The sequence below is a fragment of the Martes martes genome (assembly GCF_963455335.1).
Source record: "Martes martes genome assembly, chromosome: 7".
NCBI lineage: Eukaryota > Metazoa > Chordata > Mammalia > Carnivora > Mustelidae > Martes > Martes martes.
The window spans coordinates 117214911-117234923 of NC_137894.1; the positions used below are offsets into that span (position 1 = coordinate 117214911).

General features: G+C 44.6%; 1 protein-coding gene across 3 annotated transcripts in view; it reads left to right on the plus strand.

Moving 5' to 3' along the window:
- The window catches only part of FOXN3 (forkhead box N3), a 391874-nt gene that overhangs the window by 100528 nt on the left and 271333 nt on the right, over nt 1-20013 (plus strand). For all 3 annotated transcript variants that reach the window (XM_080807758.1, XM_080807757.1, XM_080807759.1), the window contains exon 2: nt 11703-11817. The gene's annotated coding sequence lies outside the window, so the exon portion shown is untranslated. The remainder of the gene's footprint in view (nt 1-11702; nt 11818-20013) is intronic.

The window sequence follows — 20013 nt, forward strand, 5'->3', positions numbered from 1 at the left end:
GCTCTGAGCAAGATTCGGGCTGTAAGTTAAATTCATGGTGGTAAAAGCAAAGCCAAATGATATAAAATTCCTTCCTTCCACAGAGGCTGGAAACTCGGCTGCGTGGAGCCCGGTTCAATAAGGAAAAAAGGCCAAGGTAGCCCGCAAAAGTCTGTTTATGCGTTCTGCCTGGTTGAACCGCACATTTCCTCGGACGGGTTTTGCATTCTAAAAAAAAAATAAAATTTAGAAGTAAAAATTCCCCTAAAACAATTTCTTGTATCGATTTGCCTAATAATCGGTTCACCAGAAATTCAATTCCATTTAGGGTGTTTTTGCATTCATCGCTAGTATCTCAAAAAAATTATTGAATTTAAAAATGAAAATTAAGCATAAGCCAAAATTTAAAAACAAGCTGGGTGTGCCCCCGAAAAGGCTCAATTTATAAACCTCACCATGCCAAAGAGACAGCCAAAGAAGGAAAGGACATTCCCATGTCAAAAGCACTCAAAAAGGTTTCAAATTATAGGCAAATTGCTCATTAGGTGACTGACTTTAGGCTAATTGACCTGGAGTCAATGGCATCCAAAAGTTGACACTTTTGTGCTCAGGGACACTCTCTCAGGCCTGTATTCATCTTATTTCAGACCAAATTCTAATCAGCTCTCTTATTTGGTTTCCCAGCCCCTGGCATATTAGATGTGAATCAAACAGGGAGAGAATGGCGAGAGCCAGGCCACTTCGCATGGTGAGAAGGCCAGCTGATACCCTGACAGCCAGGAGCAGCGAGCAGAGGCCAAAGAGAATTAAAATGTAAATATAGGGATTAGCAAGTCACAGGAGTGTGGGGCCTTTTCCAGTGCGGGTGACATCCTCCTCCCCCGCCCGCCCCCGCATCTCTGGCTTCTGTGAGCACCCCTGCATCATGTGTGTGATGCCCGTCACGTCATGACAAATATTCATAACAGGCTAAACCACATGCTGTGTACTTTGCCCAATTCATTGTTTTGTTGTACAATCCAATTTAGAAACGGTTTCATGCAAAGGAACCAAATCGTACCCTTGAATCGGAGCGTCCGCCGGAAGGTACCTGGTTTCCACCTGCCCTCCATGGGGGGACTCCCCAGAAACTGCCCATAGGATGCCTTCTGCTTCAAGGATACCCCCTCCCTCCCTTACCCCCCACCCCCCTCACCCCCAGCCAAACTAGAACAATTCAGTGGTCTGGAAAAATTTCACATCTAAGAAGTCCTCTTTCCCCAAAATACGTAGCATGACCGAATCCAGTTAATTCTTGATTGCCGGGGTAGTGTGGGTAGGAGGTTGTGATAGCCCAAATCCTGATGAAATCCACCTTCAGTCACCAGGTGCCTTTAAGTCTGGAACAGCTTATTTCCTTAGGGTGGTGTATTTGTCTGGAGAAAGAGAACCAGTGGTTCATTTCTGTCTGTCTGTCCGTCTGTCCTTCTATTTGTAAGTATTGTTACTCCAGTTACTTTAAGTCGTTTCCAACCAACTGCATTCGTGAGTACACCCAGAGGCAGTGTGGCACGTGGAGAAACCATTAGATCAGGTAATAGAAGATGGGATTCTGCCATTTTATGTGGGACCTTGGGCCAGTCACTGACTTTGGGAACCTCTGTGCTCTCTAATGAGAGGTGAAGTGGGTGACACTTGCCCCACTAATTCATTGTATAATCTTGTCATAGTTAAAATGGGGTGACCTATGTGAAAATGCTTGCCCATGTAGATACAGAAGTCTGAAGTAAATGTAAGGAACACCTGTTTTCTTGCTGTGGATCTGCTCCTTAAGTTTGTAAGCACTGCTCATGGTAAGGTCCTAAGTAATCTCTATCTACCCCGCTAATACTCAAAAGTTAGCTAGCCTTGACCCTACCGTCATCTTGAGATACCTTTTTTTTTTTTTTTAAGATTTTATTTATTTGACAGACAGATTGCAGAGAGACAGGCAGAGAGAGAGGGGGAAGCAGGCTCCCTGCCGAGCAGAGAGCCCGATGTGGGGCTCGATCCCAGGACCCTGGGATCATGACCTGAGCCGAAGGCAGAGGCTTTAACCCACTGAGCCACCCAGGCGCCCCTTGAGATGCTTTTAAGAAGGGACATCGCTGTCACTACTAAGGTGTATCTGTTTTCTGTTTTGCTTTGTCCTGGGGATGAGTTGATTATTATTATCATAGTATGTAGCCAAGAATGATTCAGTTTGGAAAAATGATAGGAAAATTTTGCTTATGTTTTGTAGGATGATTTTGCTATAATCCCCACGAATAAAATAGTGGTTTCTTTAAAACATGCCAGTTCAGAGTCACGGATCTGCCCTTTTAAAGCCTACAATTGATTGTTTAGTGCGAAAATTGTATTCAAGTAAAGCGCATCAGCATGCAAATCTGAAGTGTGGCCATTTTCATCTAGATTGAATATTATTAACTAGCCCAAGGGATGGGATGTAATTAAGATTTTGAACAGCTTACTTTTGTCTACTGCCATGAGTAACCTCAACATTTAGAGTGGCGTCCTGGATTGAATAATGGGAATGTGGCCCGATGTGCCAACATCTATACATTTTGCCTCTTAGGTATAATAAAAGAATATTTGACTTTTCGCCACGGGTCTAAACATTTGATGAAGGCAGCGATTTGAACTTGAGGCACAGAAGAGAATGTTCAGATTCCAGGAAAATCGCATTTCTTTCTGAATGATGGCAGATTTCCATCTTGTTAGTCATTCACTCATTCTAATACCTTCTTCCATGGGCTTAGGAACAAAGACCAAATGGGGACAGATGAAGCCCTTGTTGAGGGTTTATGCTTTTGCCTAATTAAAGCTGTTGGATTTACAACCCGCTAATGCAGCCTAGTTAGAAGGAAGGACAACTCTTAGCTTGGATCCACTTCAGAAACTTTGCAAGACCTCCCTCTGCCTTTCATGGGACTGCTAAGGCACATTTCTGGTAGCATCTTTATTCTGGTGCCATTCCGTGATAACTTCTTCTTGGGTGAGCTAAGATGTTCACCTTTTTTTTTTTTTTTCTTTTATTGCCCTACCCACAGCATTTGTAAAGAAAGAAACAAAGTTGTCTATTTCTCCCAGGAGAAGTTAGTGAGAGGATCCATTGCATCCCTGTACTACCTTAAGCAGCTACCCAGCAGGCTAGGTTGGCACACAGCTCATTTTAGCCATCCGTATTTTCAGGTGTACCATATGTATTTAGTACATCATTTGATAATGCTAAAAAATATTAAAGCAGTGTGAGACGAAAGGAGAAAGAAGATGAATGTTAGCATTCCCCTGGGGTTCATGGGTGAAGGAATTAACACAGCGTGGCACTCTACCCTAGCTGTGTTTGTTTCCATGGCAACAGCTACGTACATGTTTCAGACTATCTACAGTGACACAGTTGCAGAAATAGTAGCTTGCAGGTTTCTGATATCGCATCAGTGGACAGGCAGCACGCACTATATTAAGTAAGTGTAAAAGAATTTAAAATATAGCTCTGATTCAGATGTATATTAGCTCGGCTGAGCCATGTGTCGGGGTTTTTGACATTCCCCTGCCTCACGACAGCAAAATCTGGGCAAAGTTGAAAGTTGCAAGATTCCAGTCAAACAATTGTCCTTGCTTGGGTAAATATCAAATGAAACAAATGTGAGTGAGTTACAAAGGTAAGAAAATGGCCTTGGCAGATGACATATTTAAGGTTATTGTCAGTGAAGCTAATTTTTTGGAGGGGGGGGTAGTGGTGGGTAAGGAATGAAAGCTTTGGTTGAAAATAGCTGAGTCTTAAAGCAGATCTGATGTGCAACAGAATCTGTAACTGATGCTGAGTTTATGGTAACTAAGGTCTTTGAATGTATCGTTGTAGAAATTGTTTTTATATAAAAATGATCAGGTGAGGAGCACAGAGGTTGATTAGGTGTACAGTTAAAGGGAATTTGGGGCTCCATTGTCTTTGCCGTATGCTTATGTAAATATCTCTCTTCTCGCGGGGATGACCCTGGTTTGTCTTTGACATTTGCTGCTACTTTTTGGTACCATTTGCCGGTCTCTGTGTTTATATCCTGCCGCCACCTTGTAGCCTGATAAGACTTGAGTGTTGGTTAGAGAGCAACCAAGTAAAGATGATAGACTTTGTAAGTGTGTGACTTTGCAATCGGATCGTAGGATAATTTAGGAGAAGTGTTCAAATATGTATTTATTTACGTGTTAGACCTCTGCTTTTGAATAGCAGCCTAAGTATTAGGTTAATGGATTTCAATGTGCACGTTATGATTGCAGGAGCTTTCAAGTATGTTGTAGTTCAATTTATACTGAGTTTTTAATGTCAAAATATTTTTATTTATGCCCATTATTCAGTTTAAGCCACATTTACCTTATAGTTTTATTATTCATGTATCAGTGAAGAGACTGTAAAATAGCATGGTAATTTAAGCTAATCTATTCATTTGAGGAGGATTCATTTTCTGACCATAGGTGGACTTTTACAAAGAGTGGCATGAGATATGCAACTCTTTTGGTATGTATGAGACTGTGTTTTACGTGCACAGGAAACTACGGCGCCTACTGCATGTTGCTCTTCGCAGTAATTATTTGATTAGATGTTAAGAGAACACCTATCGGAGGGGGGAGGGGCTCGGGCACTCTGCAGCTTCCGGAACACCTGGGTGTGTGGAGGGCTGGGACAGATTTTGAATTATAAATCAGGGACTTGAACCCTGGAATATTCAGCAGCCTGGTGGATAGATACTATTTGCCTTTCTAAATAAGGTGATCCAAAATGAAACTGATGTTGAAGCCTCCAGTTTATTGCCTGTCTGTAGTCTGAGCCACCCAGGGATGGGAAGGGACGTTTATGTTTTCTCTGGAGAATTAACGTTTTGGTGGCTCATGCCCAGGGCAGTTCCCTTCTCAGAGGATGAGCCCCTCTTCCTAATGCCACACTCGTTTCTGTTTTCCTTGTGAGACACTGGCCTGTTTTAGGGGCTGAGGGGAGGGCAGGTATGCAGACCCCCTCCCCATGCCCTGTGAATCGTGGTGGGCAGCTTCTCCGGTGACAGCTGCAGAAAGCCACCTGCACCTGTGCCCCCCCCCCCCCCAGGCGGAGGAACCAGATATGGTCGGTGTGAGGGTTTACATGATTTTCTGCTCTTGCACTGGAGGGGCCCTGGAAACTTTGGGTTTATTACCCTTGGGCTCTGAAACCAGAAATCAAAAAAGTGTCTATGCACTCCTCGGGATAACTAACTCAACTTTTGTCTCTTTGGGAGCACAAGAGCAAGGCCTTCCAGCAGTTGAGATGTTTGGGTTTCCTTCTTTTTTATCATCCAGAAATATTATCCAGTGTAAAGAAAAAAAAAAATCCCCCCCAAAACCTACACACACACACACACACACACACATAAAACAAAAAAATTAAGAAAAAAAATATATACAACAACAACAAACCCACCAGTCTATACCATGTTGTTTTAACTCCTTTTTTTTTTTTAAAGATTTTACTTACTTATTTGACAGACAGAGATCACAAGTAAGCAGAGGCAGGTGGGGGGGGGGGAGCAGGCTCCCTGCTGAGCAGAGAGCCTGAAGCTGGGCTCCATCCCAGGACCCTGAGATCATGACCTGAGCCAAAGGCAGAGGCTTAACCCACTGAGCCACCCAGGTGCCCCTTAACTCTTTTTTAAGACTAGAAGAACACATGAACCTAGATGTAGAGCTCTAGGCGGAACCAGTCATTTGAATGTAAAATCCTGGCAGGGCTTGTAGGAAACTCAATTCCTTCCATTTGAAGGGCCAGGAAATTGATTTGGAAAAAAGAAATGTGAGGGATTCCCAAATAGTGGCAGCACGGAACGAATAAGAGAAAGATGAAGGTACAGACTGATCTTATTACCAATCTTCAATGGTCACAGAATTGCCAGGATACACTTCCTGCGGCGTAGCCCATTTGGAGTGTCCACGGCCCAGAACTTCTGAAGGTCCTTAGTGATCATGGGGTAAGAGCCAGTCCGCGGGTCGGTGTCCAGGGCTTTCCCCATCAGTCCCTCTTCAGCCGCCTCGCTGTCCAGATCTTCTCTTCCTGAAGCATCTTATTATGCTGCCCTAGGGTGCTAAATACCCTGTGTTGGCCATGTCAGGAAGTTTCTGGGCTTTTGCTCTGGCCACTGCCTCTGCCCGGATGCCTTTACTCCCATTTTTCCAGGTTTGATTCCAGTTCTTCCATAAAACCTTCAAGAACGCTCCCTCTCGTCTTCAGTGGGATGACTTCTCCGTCCTTCACCTTCCCGTAACAGTTTCTTTGTCTGCAATTATAGCACTTATTCCGCAATATTAAGATAAGTCGTGTCTGTCCTTAACTGAGCTGTAAGTGTTTTAATGACAAGAACGTGACTCGCAGACTTTTGTTGCTTTTACACAGTACTTCCGACTGCAGCATCTTGAAAATCTCATAAAGGTATATGTTGTTGAATCCTCTCCGGTGCTCATGTTTTCTGCTCAGAGACAGTCAGTGGGATACTGAGGCTCCTAGGGCTGTGTCTGTCACCGCACTAGGCATCTGGACCAGTTCAGTCTCTTTCGCATGCTTCCAAACTTCTGGCTGTTTGGCGTCATCTAAACACAGAAACCCACTGAATGGCTGATTTCTTTCTTTCTTTTTTTTTTTTTTTCCTTCATATTTAGAGAATCATAAGATTTTACAGCAGAAGGAATCTTAGGGAGATGAACTCCTATTACAGAGGAGAGAATTGTGAATCTGAACTATAAGGGACTTTTACAAAGCCATATGGTTAGTTAGTGACCCAGGCATGTGGATCCAGCCGATAATCTCTCTACGTGGTCCTGTCTACTGAACCTTCCTGGCTGTGGCCTTGGGTTTCACTTAAGACATCACGCGGCAGCTCGTACTTTCTGCCCTGAGTTGGGATTGGCCGGCTTTCTCTATTTAAACACCATCATCGGACAACAATCCTGTTACCCAGCCTTTGCAAAAGGCTGATATCATTGGGATAGAATTAAAAACAAAAGTGGGCTCTAGTTTAGCTCTGGGGCCCTGGGAGCAGTGCTAACAATTCATGAGCCATTGCCTTGCTGAGGACACAACAGCTGCTGAACTCGGTCAAGTTCAGACCCTTAAAAAGAGTGGAAAAAAGAAAGCACATACTTTCCAGTGCCTGGGCACCACAGAGCCGGGCCAGCTGGGCACAGCACCATGGCAAAAAGATCTCTTCAGTTTCAGAAATACGAACCCCCGAGCTTGCACACGGGGCGCGGGGAGGCGGGGGTGGGGGGGAGCAGGCGCGCGGGGTGGGGGAGCTGGGGGGGGAAGCAGGGAACGTGGCTGCAACTAGAGCTGATTGGCATTACACTCTGAGCTCCCTTCCGTCTGCAGTCCTGTCAGACCCCGCCCCTCCGGGAAGCCCAAGAGCTGCTAGAGAAAGAGCCAGCCCTCCAAGTTGACAGAAGGAGCAAGCTGTGTGTGTGTGTGTGTGTGTGTGTGTTTAAAGACCTGTGTCTGAGGTCGACAGGCTTTTTCAGAGGAACCCTAGGCTTTCTGTGTAAACGTGTACTTCCTCTTGTCCAGAGTTAGCCTGTTAAGGGAGTAAAGTGCAATTCAGGTTTCCAAGTTGGAAGCCTGATTAATCTCTTTGCCAGTTACATATGGAAATAAATTGGTAAATGGTCCATCTGGGACTAAACTCCTGCAGAGATGATAAATTATCGCCATCGAATATGTCCGTGTTGCTGAAGACTGAGTTGTGCTTCCCAGGAGCTGCTGAAAGATAACAGGATGGTCTATCGTGGTCAGAGGAATAAAATTAAAAAAAAAAAAATTACGAGTGAAAAATTTACCTTGAAGTGTTTCTGGGGAGAATGGTTTGGTGGATGCCAAGTTTGCTGCTCTGGATGATTGTATCTGCAGAGATTTAAAAGGTAAGCCTCAAGGGCATAGGAAACATTCTGCTTTTATACTTTCAAAGGCCAATACGATAAGTATTAATTAGTACCCACATGTCTCTATGGGCAGGATAATTCTGTACCTTACAGTAACATTGCACTTCGTAATTGTCATAATAACTTCTGGTCTTTTCTTTAAATTTCACTGAAGGTGGGGCAAGGCAGTGCCTCTAATTCTCCGTCATGAAAGCACTGGGGTCTCGAGGGTTGAGTCTCTTTCCTGCAATGACTTCGATGGCTAAATGGCAGAGCTGGGGTAGCAACTAGCTACCGCGGACTCTGAACCCTGCTTCGTTTCTGCCAGCGTCTCATACGACGTCAGCACATTTCAGTATCCCGGCGTTCACCCAGCAGCATCGAGAACTAAAGCGTTGTATTTACGCTGGTTTTCTAGAGGCAAAAGCCATACCTTCTTGTTCATGAAAGGTTTTTCTTTTCCTCTAATTAGAGATGTTGAGTGATGGTTTAACTTTTTTTTAATATGCCTTAATTTGTTTAAATTGAGGTGTCATTGACATATAACATGATGCTAGTTTCAGATGTACAACAGAGTGTTTGTGTTCGGTGTTTGTGTACATTTTACAGTGATCCCCATGATATGAGTCTACTTAGTATCCGTCGCCTTCCATAGTTACAAAATTTCTTTTCTTCTGATGAGAACTTTTAGGGTCGGTTCTCTTAGCTACTTTCAAATAGGCAATGGGGTATTATGAACTATAATCACCATGCTGCGTACTACCTCCCCATGACTTGTTATTTTATAACTGGCAGTCTGTACCTTTCGACCCTTTCTTTACACCTTTCTTCCCTCTCCCCACACCTGGCTTAACTTTTTCCCTGTGATTAGAACACATACCACTATCCACATAAATTATTTTATAAAACTAAAACCACAAATGTCTTCAGGGGCTTCTGAGGTACTGTAACATTTTGCCCCTTTGCAGAATGGCCTGAGGCTACTGTGACATCTAGATTCTCGTGCCTGCTTTAAAATTTTCTTTTGTGTCCTCCTCCTGGGCAAAACTTGAGTGGTTAATTCTTGAAGCAGCAGAGGCGCACCCCGCTAGTTTAAAAAAAAAAAAAAAGTGCAGAGAAGCAAACTGGCTTTGGAAATCTTTGAGTCACCTGGTTTATCAGACACCAATTTCTAAACGTAAGCGGCGGATGCTGTGGGGTGGTCTTCACACGAGCAAGAGAAGCCACAGGCCCCTACCATCTACCTGTCTGAACTTGGAAGTCACCTTGTCTCACCCAGACCACCTTCACGTTTCCCATGTCTCAGCCCGACCTGGTTGCTCCACGCATCTGAACGGCCCCTCATGCTTCCTCGCCTCGGGGCCTTTCCTTCCGTTTTGGCCTGTTTCCACCTGTCAGAATCCTGTCGGGATCTCAAGGCCCATTATTACTGTGGTGGTCTTGATGCTTTTCCTTCCCTGCTCTCGCCACCCCAGCCAGAAACAGATGTCTCCTCAGAAACCCTCTAGCTGTTGATTAAAGGAAATCACACTGTCTGTATTTGAGTTGCCTGCATATGTGTCTTGTCTCCCATAGTGGATGATACGCTTCTTTTTCTTTGTTTAAAAGGTTTGTTCGTTTATTTATCTATTTATGTTAACATCTTAATTTTATTTATTTTTTCATTGTTCCAAGATTCATTGTTTATGCACCATACCCAGTGCTCCATGCAATACATGCCCTCCTTAAATACCCACCACCAGGCTCACCCATCCCCCCACCCCCTTCCCTCCAAAACCCTCAGTTTGTTTCTCAGAGTCCACAGTCTCTCATGCTTTGTCTCCCCCTCCGATTTCCCCCAACTTACTTTTCCTTTCCTTCTCCTAATGTCCTCCATGTTATTCCTTATGCTCCATAAGTAGTGAAACCCTATGATGATTGACTCTCTCTGCTTGACTTATTTCACTCAGCATAATCTCCTCCAGTCCCTTCCATGTTGATAACAAAAGTTGGGTATTCATCCTTTCTGATGGAGGCATCATACTCCATTGTATATATGGACCACATCTTCTTTATCCATTCATCTTTTGAAGGGCATTCTTGGCTCTTTCCATAGTTTGGCGATTGGGGCCGTTGCTGCTATGAACGTTGGGGTACAGATGGCCCTTCTTTTCACTACATCTGTATCTTTGGGGTAAATACCCAGTAGTGCAGTTGCAGGGTCATAGGGAAGCTCTATTTTTAATTTCTTAAGGGATCTCCACACTGCTTTCCAAAGTGGATACACCAACTTGCATTCCCACCAACAGTGTAAGAGGGTTCCGGTTTCTCCACATCCTCTCCAACACTCGTTGTTTACTGTCTTGTTGATTTTGGCCATTCTAACTGGTGTAAGGTGGTATCTCAGTGTGGTTTTGATTTGAATCTCCCTGATGGCTAGTGATGATGAACATTTTTTCATGTGTCTATTAGCCATTTGTATGTCTTCTTTAAAGGTTTATTTATTTATTTGAGAACGCATGCACACGCAGGCACAAGAGCAGGGGGAGGGGTGAAGGGAGAGGGAGAAGCAGACCCCCTGCTGAGCACAGAGCCCTGTGTGGGGCTCGATTTCATGACTCTGAGATCATGACCTGAGCCAGTATCAAGAGTCTTAATCTACCAGACCACCCAGGTGCCCCAAGGACAATCCATTTCTTAAAGGCATGGATTTTTGTCATCCATTGTCTCTCTCTGACTCCTTCTTCCTCCCCAATCCTTAGTTGAATGCTCTGCCTGTATTTAAAGCTTAACACACAGTAGAGTAGGGTAGTTTTATTTGACAAGGACAGAAATAAATGTCTTTGAGTGGGTGGATAAATTAATAATCAAAGGCATATCAGAACTACTTGGAGGGCTTGTTAAAACAAATTGCAGGGCCCCACCTCCAAACATTCAGATTCAGTAGATGTTGGGTGGGAGCCAAGAATTTGCATTTCGAACAAACTCTCAGGTACATGTCTGCTGCTGTTCCAGGGACCATAGTTGGAGAATCACAGATCTAGGGAATTTATTTCCTGATGTTCTCTACACTGAAGTTCGTTCATAAGATAACATCATTCTTTTCATGAGAAAGTCTATTAATTTGGCTTCCTTGAGGCGTAGGCTAAAAAAAAAATAATCTTCTATCAGAAATTATTATGCAATCTATCTCCTGTACCAACTTTTCTATTTTGTAAGATTATTGGTTAACTGTGGGTCAGTAATCTGTAGCTTAAGCATTTAATGAGCTTGAGTTTGATGGGATCTTTCCCCTCAGGAGTAGAGCCAGAGTAATTTTATTTGGTAGCAACAGAAGAGAGCATCATTGACTTTGGAGCCTGTGAACCTGGTCAACCCAGCGGATCAGGCCTGGTCCACGTGCTGGGTCGCTGGCCTTGAATGTGGCCGGTGCTCGGTGGTTTTCCTTTGTGTAGACAAGTGTTTCAGTGGCGGCTGGAGAGAAGTAAAAAGATCTTACCAGTGTCACAATGACTATTGTAGTAAAGTAAGCCGATCTCATGATATCTGTGGCATGTATTTTCAAATTTCTGGGTCCTTTTATGCCCCGTGAGGTGGTTTCAAGAACGCTCTATCCGGAAAGACCCAGTGGTTCAATAACTTCCCAAGAAATAAGAGATAACTGTTGCAATTGATTTTTTTTTCCCCCCTGAAGTATTGCATCCTTTAGAGTCAGGCCAGAGATGACATCCATTGTATTTGAGAGGGTCCTTTCTCCTCCTCCGCTCTAATCCTGACTTCCTTCTGCTCCTCTCCACCAGTCACTAGAAAGCATCATCTCCTAAGACCGGCGTTTGTGTGATGATGGAGGCCTGTCTGTCCTTTCTGTGACTGGAGCAATGCTGACCTCGGTTTCCTGGACCCATTCCGACTCAGGTAATCAGGCTCTGCCTTCCCCTGCTCACCTACACCTCAGGGAGATTGCACTGAATAAATGACATACCAAAGCTATATTTAAATGCAAATGCCAAATTGATTGTTTCTTCATCAATTGGTATCCTCTCCCTCTTCCTCTCCCAGTCTTCCTTAATGATTAATTTATGCAGCTGATCAGACTGACAATGTGGTCAGTCCAATTTAGGCATTAAGATAATGAAAACATTCAATCACATCTTTATTTAAAATTTTGGTGTGTGTCCTAGACACACAAAGCAACAGGAACACTGCTGGGAATTTTCACCTAGAAACTACCTTCTACCCATAGTTCCTCTAAATCAGTTTCTTTCCCATAATATCATGTTTTACTTGAATTCTATTAATCTTTCTAATCTTTACCTTTTCATGGAATTCGTAAGTATTACTGAGTATCTGTTATGTGTTTTGGGGGCAGATAGGAGTAAAAAGAATATAAGACGTGGCTCTGTCCTTATAGAGTCCCGGCTTAGCCAAAGATCCATGACTCAAGGAAATGGCAGATGGTGGTGTTCAGCGTAGGGCCAGGGCTGCGTACTAATTAATGGTAGCTCTCTGGTTCAGGGAATTGAGAGACTTTGAGGACTGGGATTGAAATAATTAGGGAAGAACTCATGGAAGTGGGGTGGGGGGGGGGTTCCAGGGGGCTTTTTTTTTTTTTTTTTTTTTTTCCTGTGGATCTTTTGGCCAGGCCAAGGGGAGAGGAGCAACATGGTGCCTGGATAGGTAGGTGGGAATGAGCCCACCGTGAGCCTGGACAGTCAGGGCCCTGGGTGGGTGGAGCAGACAGGGGTGAGAGGACCCTGATCCTCTGTCCTGGCCAGAGCCAGCTTCCCCCTCAGAGCCTGGGTCCCTGAGGGTTTCCTTGGGGAGATTCTACCTGCCCTGTTACAGAGGGCCTTGGCTAGAAGCTTCCTTCAGGGACAGTGGTCATCGGTGCCGTGCCCCTGGCTTGGCTGCTACCGGACTGGCCTCTTCTGTTTCTTCGGTCCTGTCCACATCTGGCCTCTGCCTGTCTACCTGAGTATTCACTCTTCTCTTACACACCTGCCCACTGCCTGCCACGCTCGGCCTGGCAGGTGTGGCTTGACAAGGCCTCAGGGATAAACCAGAGGCTGTGTGAGGTCAGTACCTTGGTGATTCACAAAGCACCATTCAGAGTCCGGAGGTTGAAGGGGAGGAAGCAGAAGCCAAAGATAAGAGTCTGTGAGTCGATGCCGAGAGTTCTGAAAGCCAGATTCATTGAGAGTCCCAAGGCTGAAACGGGGGCCACGGTCAAGGATGGGGAGCCACGTGCCCTGCTTAATTCTGGGAGAGCCCTGCAAATCCTGCCCGCACCTAGCTCTCTTCCAGTGCTGCTTTTGGATAAAGCAGTGGTGGCTTTCGCTGCCCTGGGTCTTAAAGGTGCTGGTGAGAGTGGCCTGCCAAGACTCCTGCCCATCCTGTCAGGCCTGTCCTGACTCTGGTCTGCCTGCCTCAGCCTGCCCCGGTGCTCCCAGAGCTGAGGGCCTTGCCGACCCAGGACCAAGGCCTGCTTGGAATCGGAGCCCTGGATGGCCAGCCACCAGGAAGCAGAACTAGACTAAGTCTTTGTGTTCTCTTCCCCCTAAAGCGATTGCCTAAGTGATGGTGGGCGTTTGTCTTCAGAGCCTAGTGCAGGGACCGATCACTGCCCATTGGCCGGGTGGGGCCTGCTGCATGTGCATGGGCGGCAGACAGGCTTCGAAGGGTTTCTTCATTGTCCATTGGTTGGGCGAAATTCAAAAAAGGGTAATATTTTGTGTCATGTGAAAATGAAATGGAATTCAGATTTCAGTGTCCCTAAATAAAGTTGTACTGGAACACGGCCCTGTCCATTTGCAGATTGTCTAGGGATTCTTGGCACCCTGGCAGAGGTGCGTAAGTGCAACAGAAATAAAAAAATATTTACTTTTTGACCCTCTGAAGCAAAAAAATTGTCATCCTAGCAGATTGCCTGGGCAATTGTGTGGCATGAGTGTTTGCAAAATTTGAGGTGTGGAATATTTTGGCCCACAAAGAAAATGAGATTGAATGAAGGACAAGTAGGATTGGCATAGGAGAGGAGAGAATCCTGGAGAATCCTCAGGCAGACTCTCCTTTGGGCAGAGGAGACCAACAGGACTCCATCTCAAGACCCATGAGATCCTGACCTGGGCTGAAACCTAAGAGTTGGATGCTTTGAACCGACTGAGCTGCCCAGACGCCCCTGAGCTATCTTATTTTAACCAATAAATATTTTGTTTTAAATCAAGTAAGCATTGAAGACTTAGCATGAGTAAGTCATACCATTTGACCTTGGCAGTATTTTCCCAGTCTGGTGGGACTTTATGATATTGTTGAGTGGAAACTATGGTCAGAGTTGGAAATATGGGTTCCTACTCCTACCAGCTAGCTGAGCCGGGGCAGGCTGTGGTATGCCAGCATGAAGAGGACTCCCCAGATCTCAGGATTAGTACAACAGAAGTTTATTTCTCGCTCACCCAGAATTGGATTGTCAGTGTGGCTGTCCTGCAGCCAGTTTCCAGGTTCCAAGTCTTGTCCCTCCTGTGACACCTATGTCTCAACATGGGACTTCCTGGTTACCCTAAGATGTGTGAAGAAGAATTGAAAACACCCACCCTTTCCAAAGTGCCTTAGACTAGAAGTGACTCAGATCAATTTCACGTCTGCAGTCCATTGGCCAGAATTAGTCACATGACCCTCTAGTTGCCAGGAGACTGGGCAGTAGGGAGGAGCATGAGGGATGCTTGGGGTATCCCTTGTGCTGATAACATTGGGTCATTGTGGGAAAGCCCATATTTTTTCTGTGCTGTTCTTCATTCATCATTAAAAGGTAATTAACCCAGCTGTATGTTTTTTCGCATCGTTTATGAGAGGTCAGATACAATGTATGGAAGAGCCTTACGTGGTAGAATGAGTTGTAAAATATGTAAGAGATAATCGGTACCTGATTTCTTTTCCTTTTTTTTTTAATCTGATTTCTTTATAAGCTGTTGAATGGTGATGAACTGGGGTCAGGGTAGTCGTACACGCCCCAGTATGCCTGGGACCATTCTAGCATTTGCCAGTTGACCTAACATAATTATCAGACAGTCCTCCCTTTCACACCCAGAAATATCCTAGTAGAGACAACAAATTATGATCACCCCAGCTTGACCCCCTTGGTCATCCTTCAGGATTAATGTTAGCTACTGCTTAGGAGCCTTTTCTGAGTCACGCTGTTCTAAGATTTTGCCTGCATTGTTTTATTTAATCTTCAAAGCCAACTTGTGAAGTGGGTACACATAATCTCATTTAAGCTAAGGTAGCAGAAGCAGAAAGGTTTGCCTTGAATCCAGGTCTATCCTGCTCTTAAGCACTCCATGGGACTGCCTCATTTATCCTTCTCAAGAATTGTCTCCTTGACTTCGTGGGGCCCTGCTCCCCTGACACTGGCTTGGGGATGGTGCCCAGACCACACGCTGGTAGAGCACTAAAGCCCCGAGTGGTGAGACTCGCCCTTTAGGGCCTCGATGAGAAGATGAGACATGGACTCCCTCTGTGATTCTCCCGAGCCAGCAAGTAGCAGAACCCGTGAGTCCCTCTCCCCCCCACCCCCACTCCCCTGGCATCGACCAATGCAGCTTTTGTTAACACTGGGCGCTACATCTGACGCAGGGAGAAAGATTTTATTTTGAAATCTAGGGTGGAGGAGAACTCTAGCCAGTGAAGACTTGCCATGTGCAATGCAGTTGACTCAAGCAGGCTCCTTCCCAACACAAATAGCTAGGAGGAACTGAGCTCTGTTTTCAGGGAGCTTATTTACAAATTTATTTAAAAAAAAAAAAAAAAAAGGCTGAACCACAAGCAAGGACCAGTTTGCTTGCAGGATAATATCAAACAAAACCCCATTATTCACGAGATGGTATTAATTTCCCTGGTTTCTGGCCTTCCTAATCAGTGTTCAGAACTGAACCCGTGGAATCAAAGGGAAGAGTTTCTGAAAAATGAGCCAAATGTGCATTGCTTGCTTCAAGAAACCCCCCAGAAAATGATACATGTGGTTTCAAAACGTACAAAGAAAACTAAAGGAATTCCATTATGAAAGAAAAATTAGATGGAAATTTCTAATCCTGTCTCATAAACAATATAGGAATAACTTTAAAATATTCTGCTTTAAGCATGCATTTAATTTGTGCTCTGGGAACCAAATAATGTTGCTAAGATAAAACATTCTAATAATGATTTATGTAAATTTATTTGTACAAAGTAATGGTGTACTTGCCTATAGCAAATTGCTTGGAATATGAAATGACATTTATGAGGTCTTTCTTTCCTCTGAATGAAGACAATGGGGAAAATGAGAGACTCCAGAAAGGGAGGAAGAAAGTCGCGTTCAAAATGGAGTCTGATGCCTTGGCCTCAGAGCTGTCCAGAGACAGCTGGATGGGTTGGAGGGTGTGTGACTAGTCAGCAGACACAGTTCAACATGTTTTCCTGTGATGCTCCCATTATTTAAGCCATTTTTAAAGTCACACCAAGAGTGCACGTGCGTTAGATTCTTAGAAGGCTAGAACCCTTTATTTTGGTGATCGTACACTCTGCAGATACCGGAGCTCTTTCAGAATACACGATGATAGATCACTTGTTTTCATGGTGCCCTCGTAAGGCAGGGTGCTTACAACATGGGGTACAGAGAGGCCAAATGTAATTAAAAATTGGGCAATTAATCTCCACTCCCAGTTACTTTAATACCAAGGAGAGTTATGCTTATGTCATCAAGGGGGCCCAAGTGTTAATAAACAAGACACAAACCCTCCCAAGGACTGATTCACAGACCTATCGGGAGTATTCCCATTGGCTGCCCAGTTGGCAACTTTGATAATGGCTCTAGGTGTTTCCTGGAAAACTTTAATTAAATACAAATCCCCATATATGTAACAGAGTGAGAGAGTTTCTGGAGCTATGGTTTGGCCTTGTAAGTGCCCAGTATAATTTGTCATGACCTGTACGATTTGGAAAAGGTATGATATTAACACCTTTAGTTTTGGAAGGCATTTATTTATTTTTTTTTCCCCTCAAAGTGTTTTTACGATCTCCCTTGGTTGTTGCAATCATTTTGATGAGATAGGTAATTACAGTTTGTTTTCTTTCCATAGGGAAGCTTAGAGCCACAGAAGTCACAAAGCAGGGGTGCCTGGGTGGCTCAGTGGGTTAAAGCCTCTGCCTTTGGCTCAGGTGATGATCTCAGGGTCCTGGGATGGAGCCCTGTGTCGGGCTCTCTGTTCAGCGGGGAGCCTGCTGCCTCCTCTCTCTCTGCCTGCCTCTCTGCCTACTTGTGATCTCTCTCTCTCTGTGAAATAAATAAAAAAATTTTTAAAAATCTTAAAAAAAAAAAAAAAGTCACAGAGCAAAGTCCCAAAGCAAGACACCATAGGTTGTGGGGGTGGGGGGGGCAGCTTCCTCACTAACTTTACTGGTCCGGTTGTTATCACAAACTAAAGCAATTGAAAGAGATTTTTGGAATCTGGAGAGCTTGATTTATTTAAAACCAGTTCTGAGCCTTGGTCCCTTATAGGCACTATTGAATTGCACCAACTGTCCTGAGAGAGCTGGTTTGTCTGAGTGCAGACTGATTTTGCAATCCAGCCATTAGCTATAGTGTGGCCCGGGCCTAGGGAGCCGATGGTAGAGCTCCTAGGAGAGGAGACATAAAGCCTACACAGGACTTTCAAACAGTAAAAATCACCCCTGGCTTCAGGAAAGAGGGGAAGGCCATGGTTTTTTTATTAGCACCACTTCAAGTGCATGTACCAGAAAAGCCGTGGCTCATGGCAGGATTGGTGTTAGTTTTGTGGCCCAAGCTTCCCAGAGCTAGCCAGTGGACATCAGGGCCACAGTTCCAGATTCCAATCTTTCCTCTTTCTAGCTGAAGGACTTTGAGTGTGATTTCTGAGCTGTGGATTCCTGGAAAATCATGTAAGGTACCTGAGTCTTCATTTCCCCATCTGTAAAATGGGAACACTGATCTCTACTTGGTAGAAAGGGCATGAGAATGAAATAAAATCATTCTCATAAAATATGGGGCACAGTGCTCGGCAGCTAGTGAATACTCCTTTTATGGCAGCTCTTAAAATGATGATAATTGTTACTGCTTGAGAATGTATGCTCCTGACTGGTCACTGGAAATGTGATTAAAATCCATCTTCTGGGGCACCTGGGTGGCACAGTGGTTAAGCGTCTGCCTTCAGCTCGGGTCATGATTGCAGACCCTGCATCGGACTCCCTGCTCAGTGGAAAGCCTGCTTCTCCCTCTCCCACTCCCCCTGCTTGTGTTCCCTCTCTCGCTGTCTCTCCCTCTCCCTCTCTCTCTGTCAAATAAATAAATAAATCTTTAAAAAAAAAAAAACATAGTCTTTTAAAAAATAAATAAATAAATAAATAAATAATAAAATCCATATTTTATTTAAATGAGAACTAATCTAAAAAATTTCTAAGTCAGTTATTTTTGGGTACGGGAAGGTAACAAGGTAAATACAGGAGTCCATCGGTTTGCTCATTCAAGAAACAGCTCTCGAAGTCAAAGGCCTTTTGCAAACTGTTTTCGAGGGATGGAGAGGCCAGAGACAGAGACAGAGTTCTGGTCTTGAGGGATAAGGGAGATTTCTTTTTCTCTTTCTTTCTTTCTTTCTTTTTTTTTTTAAACGTAGACACTGTACAGGCCACGTTAGTATAGATGATCTTTGTCTTCCAAGAATTCAGAAATTAAGCTGATCTAAGTCCTTAGCTGTTGCTCAAAGCCCTGGTTCTGGTCCAGACTCTGCAAGTTGGTTCTCTTCAGAGCGGTCATCCTGGCTGGCTGTGGAAGTAGGTTTGTGTCAAGATAAATGGATGGAAAGTCTTGGGTCATCTGCTCCCCCCGGCAGCTTCTGCCTGCAAAGGAAGCGATTCACATTCTTCGCACATGTGTTCTTGGCCATGGTAGGTCAGGCCCCTAGGCTGAAAGTGTGAATACACCCTTTTGTTAGAATTCATTTCCATTAGAAGCATATAGACTACTTTCTTATCGAGGGTTGAAATGAATCCAATGTAAAATGTGTTGACTTTTTTTTCAGATGGCTACGTAGTTCTATCACCTTAGAAAAGGTGTTTCACAGAAATTCTCTGAAGAAAGATAAGGAAATGTGAAACATTCTCAGGCGAAATGAGAAAAGAAATAATAATTCCCAGATTCCGGATCCAGTCTGGTCTGTTTCAGGGGCTCCTGGACACTGGGGGGCCTCCCGCGTGGAAGGTGGAGGGAGTGCTGAGGTGCTCTGCTGGAACGTGTAGTCTAACGGGGGCCCGGGGGTGTGTGCAGAGGGCAGACAAACATGCATAAATAAGCATTCAAAGATGAACTTTTCCCCGGCCCAAGGCAAAGAGAAAAATAAGCTCAACATAGTGAGTTCAGTATCCTTACTTGGCAAAATAAAAAGTTGGCAACCTACGCTCGTCCCCAAAACTATTTTTGAAATCTTATTGTGGTGCAAAATCACGATCTGGGAACCTCCCTGACTTGAGCTCTCTTGCTTCTCGTTGGTGCTATTCTCACCTCCCTCTGTACCTTCCTTGCTGGCTCCCACCGCTGTTTACTGGGAGGTCCCAGCCTGTGGCTTATCCTTCTTATTAGAAAGGAGATTAGCAAGTGTTAGAGACATACCAGCAATTAAGACTTTCTTCCTGGTTTAAGGAGGAGAAAAAAAGCATTTGAAAAGATGAGTAGGCATCTGCCCATAGCTGGATTAAGAATGGGCAGTCACGGGGTGCCTGGGTGGCTCAGTGGGTTAATCCTCTGCCTTCGGCTCAGGTCACGATCCCAGGGTCCTGGGATCGAGCCCCGCATCGGGCTCTGTGCTCAGCGGGGAGCCTGCTTCCTCCTCTCTCTCTCTGCCTGCCTCTCTGCCTACTTGTGATCTGTCTGTCAAATAAATAAATAAAATATTTAAAAAAAAAAAAAAAGAATGCGCAGTCACACATGAATCTCTTGGTAGAGATTGGCCAACCCCATCTCAGCAAAGGCAGAGGGAGCGGTGACTCCCCAGGGCACATGCTATATGGTGTTAGCTGTTTCCCTACACTGGGTATCTGTATGTGTCCACACTTACTTACTCTCATTCT